The sequence below is a fragment of the Rosa rugosa genome, chromosome 3 (genome assembly GCF_958449725.1).
Source record: "Rosa rugosa chromosome 3, drRosRugo1.1, whole genome shotgun sequence".
Taxonomy (NCBI): domain Eukaryota; kingdom Viridiplantae; phylum Streptophyta; class Magnoliopsida; order Rosales; family Rosaceae; genus Rosa; species Rosa rugosa.
This window is the reverse complement of record NC_084822.1, coordinates 27,142,054-27,146,115: the sequence shown is the minus strand read 5'-3', so window position 1 is coordinate 27,146,115 and position 4,062 is coordinate 27,142,054. Positions and strand designations below refer to the sequence as shown.

At 38.5% G+C, this 4,062-nt stretch overlaps 2 long non-coding RNA genes across 2 annotated transcripts; one reads left to right on the top strand and one right to left on the bottom strand.

Annotated features, from left to right (window-relative positions):
• Positions 1 to 429: 429 nt before the first annotated feature.
• LOC133736266 (uncharacterized) lies at positions 430 to 1,389 on the bottom strand. The gene is made up of 3 exons (XR_009859478.1): positions 1,309 to 1,389; positions 1,013 to 1,145; positions 430 to 513 (listed from the first exon to the last, which is right to left on the bottom strand). It is a non-coding gene; the product is annotated as an uncharacterized LOC133736266 (long non-coding RNA).
• A 379-nt stretch (positions 1,390 to 1,768) lies between these two features.
• Positions 1,769 to 2,852, top strand: LOC133735755 (uncharacterized). Its single transcript, XR_009859252.1, has 4 exons — positions 1,769 to 2,273; positions 2,364 to 2,450; positions 2,608 to 2,681; positions 2,756 to 2,852. It is a non-coding gene; the product is annotated as an uncharacterized LOC133735755 (long non-coding RNA).
• Positions 2,853 to 4,062: the final 1,210 nt, after the last annotated feature.

Sequence of the window (4,062 nt, the reverse complement as noted above, 5' to 3'; positions counted from 1 at the left end):
CGTGTCTCACACGCCAAAAGTATCTCAAATCAAGGGCAGAAAGGCGAGATCAAACAAAATCACAATTCTCAAACCGAAATCACTACTAAGGCATTCCCAATGCCAAAACCAAAGATCGAATAAATAAACAAGAAATAATTCCATCGAAATCCCATTTCGAAAATCTTTCAGAAATCTCAAATCGATGAATGAAATTAAATATGAAACTCCAGAAATCAACATAAATCACAAACTCGAATCCGAGCATAACGAATTAATATCCGAAATTCATGACCAAGGTAAATCATAATCCATCTCAGAAAATCATTATTGAAAGCAAATCCATGAGATAAACCAAAATCAAATTCCGGAAACAAATAATATGCTTGAAAAGTAATATGATAATTAAATAAAGAATTAATTCAAGAAATAAACGCATGCATCATTATTTAAAACAAAAGTCCACTCACAGGTGAGTCTCGCAGCTAATCCTGCTGCCTACCCGTATCCCCTTGCTCAAGGGATCAATACGTCCTGTAGCGAATGGACAGGATATAATTAACCATAGTAAGGAAATAATCTCAAAATAAAAACTCATTCCCTATGGAGTTAGTATTCGTTACTCATAACTTCTTATAAAATCCCACACTTCAATTTGGGATTAAATTCTTGAATACGGAATTTCCTTAACAATTCGACATCCTCACTAAATCTTAAATCATCGCAAGGATTGATTCGATAACTTAGTCAATTTAATTTCAATTCCTTAACCAGAAATAACCACCAAATTATAACACAACTCCTTTTCCAAAATTTCCACATTCTTTCATAATTTTCCTTTTCAATCCACAATCACTTTTCCAACTTTCCAACACATTAATTCAAAACTAAACTATAACCAAGAGCATTTTAACCCACAATATTCAAAACAACCTTTACCAACATCAAATTTCCAAGAAACCTCAAACCAAACAACCTCAAGCCTAAAACAAGTTCAAAATAATCTCAACAACACACCCATCAACTTCCATACCTGCAACAACAACCAAAATCAAGCAGAAAAGGCCGGAGAAATCAAACAAAAACCAAGAACTCGACAGTTACTGTTCACGTTACTGTTCACACGCTCAAACACCTTCAAATCTTCCTCCATAGATCAAAACAAGCTGCAACAAGGTTAGGAACACGTTCAGCACCTCACCAACAACCAAAACCCTCAAGGAATCCGGCCGGAAACCGGAGATCAAAGTAAAACCCGATTTTCCCTTTTTTTTGAAATCCCTCACCAATTTCTTCTCAAATCAAGGCTACCCAAATCAGAAATCTTACCTTAGATGCAAGAGGAGGAAGAGAGGATCCTCTAATGGCCGGTGGTGTGGACGGTGGCGGTGATTTCGCCGGAAATGGGTTTCGATTTCGCAGCAAGGAAAGGAAAGAAAGAAGGAAGGGGTGGGGGGGCTGGAATCGGGTTCTCCCGATCTCACTCAGGCTTAGTTTGGGATTGATTTTGGAGGTGCTTTTGAAGTTGCTTCTGCTTTTGGGCTTATGCTATGTTGTTTGGTAAAATGTCTAGAAGCAACTTTTGGTCCGAATTGATTCTCCTAGAAGCTAAAATTGGGAAGCTACAATTTGTAGCTTTTGAAGACCTGCTTTGGGAAAACACGGAGCATGAACAGTAGAGTTTAATGAAAATTTGGAGAACTGCCAATTCTGTCCTCCTCCTTTTCTGAAAATTACATCGAAACAGCAAACCCATCGCGGCAGACGTCTCATTCCACGGTCTCCTCCTTCCTCTTCTTCGGTGTCTGGTTCTCCCTAGTCTTCTCTCAGATCGCCTTTTTCTTCTGCTCGTCGCTGGTGACCTCATTCAATTGGTGGATTGTCGCCGCCTTCCTCCGCGCCGATTCCACCTTCCTGCTACGCTATTCCTTTTGTCCTCCATGTTCTCAACTGTGTTCCTCTGATTAGCCGCTCGCTGAGAACTGCACAACCGCTGTTTTACCCGTATCTGAGGACTCTTGGCAACATCAGCTCCTCTAGTGCAACCGATTTGCGGGTAATTCCTTTTATGCTCGGATTTATTCTTCGCCAAATTTTTGTTCTTCGTCCTCAGTTTTTATTATGAATTTGGATGATGGGTTTTGTTGGATTTTGGTTGTTCTTATGGGTTTTGTTGTTCCCCCGACAAAGAGGAGGCGAGAGTAAAAAAGAAAGAGAGAAGAGAACAGGAAATAAGAGAAAGAAGAATAAGAAGAAGGAGACGAAAAGCTCTCTGGGTTTTCTTTGATCTGTTGGTATTTATGGGAATCTGATGTTGTTTTTGTCTCAATTTTCTGATTGAACTTCTTTCTGGGATTTCTTATGGTTCCTGTATTTGTCTTCAGCTGACCAAAGGAAGATTCATCTTCAGCTGACCAAGCCTGTTACTTAGCCTCCATTGGTATGGGGAGTTTGCGGAGCTACTGCCTCTGGTATGCTCCTTGCTTCTTCTTGATGGTGCCGTCTTTGCATGTTTATAATTACTATATCCCAAGCTTGAGGTGATAGGAGGCTAGGGTTTGTGCTTATTGAATTTGTGCTTATTTGTTCTTTTGGATTGGGATTGATTGCAATTATGTTTGAATTCAGTACATTACATCGGGACGGGACACAGTTCGATTCGAGCGGCAATAGGGGGACATCGTTCAGTTCAGTCGGACAAGGTGAGGGAATTTTTGGCCTTTCACTTGTATTCTAATTGATGACTTGATTGATTCAGATGCAAAATTGTGTGTAGTTAAGAAGAAGGGAAAGAGATGAAGAAGAAAGCTCTAGAATGGAAGAGGTTGGCAATGGAACCAGATGCTTCTTTCTCCCAGAAAATAACTAGTAAAACTTTAAAAGAACAAAATTGTTTGTTTTGTTAATTGCTTTAGTTGCATTTGGACTGTATCAGCTAGTTGCTTTAAGTTGTATAGTTTTGACCTCTCTTCCATCTGTTTTAGGTTTTCTTCCCCTCTAGTTAACAGTATGAGATTTTTCGTATGTTCTGAATTTTTGATTGATCTTTGCAGCTTTTAATTTTTTTCTGATTTAACTCTTGGCTGCTCTAACATTAGCTTACAATTGTGAATACCATTAGTAGTTGATAGGTGAGAGATTTCAAACTGTGACTATTATTAATGATCCATTCTCTTCCTACATATACTGCATCATTCTTACAAGTTCTCTTTTGCGCAGACAAGTCATTTATATATAATTGGCATATTCATTCTATGGTTGCTTTTTCTTTCTTATACAATCCATTTGTAGTCTGTTCTCATGTCCCCTGTATTGTAACTATCATCTCTTTTTTATGTGGGCAGTAAGTGAGCTTTTTTTCACGATCAAAACGATGTTCCTTATCTTCCTCATCATTTCTTGTTCTGTCATTCCTATGTCTGCATCTATCCAAGCTTCCTAATGACAGCTATGGTCCCAGGTGAATCGAAGCAATGGACATAGTCAAGGCAATTACCAGCTCCTTTGAGAAAGGATGTTGGGGCACAAAGTCTCCAAAGAGTTTGAAGCAAGTTCATTCTGGTCTGGAGCAGCTCATTTGTGCATAAAATTCATGGAGGACTGTTATATACCACTTTTTATGATTTTAAGTTCTTTCTTGTATTGGTTTAGCCATAAATTTCAAATGCGATGCTTTTAAAGCAATGTATGTAATTGAATATCTTTTTTTAAATATATATAGGTGTTAAGAAATGCAATTGCACAAAGTCTAATGAATGCATCTACTAGTTCCATTGTTGCAAATTTCAAGTTACTTTAATTTATTTTGTGTAATGGTTCCCGTTGAACTATGGTCGGGAAATTAATCCAAAAATTCTATATTTACTTTGTGTAATAGTAAAACATAATATGCATGACAAGACCCGCCCCGAATTTCACCCTGAAATCCGAAGTGGCCCTGCGGGGCCCACCTTAGAAGAAATTCTACCAAAAATTTGGCGGAACTTCCCCTAAAATGGACAACCCAAAACCTGTAGAAAGAGAATTCACACTTCTAAATCGCCCATCCTTATGCTCCTGGAGCCACCCTGCTCCCCAAATCAA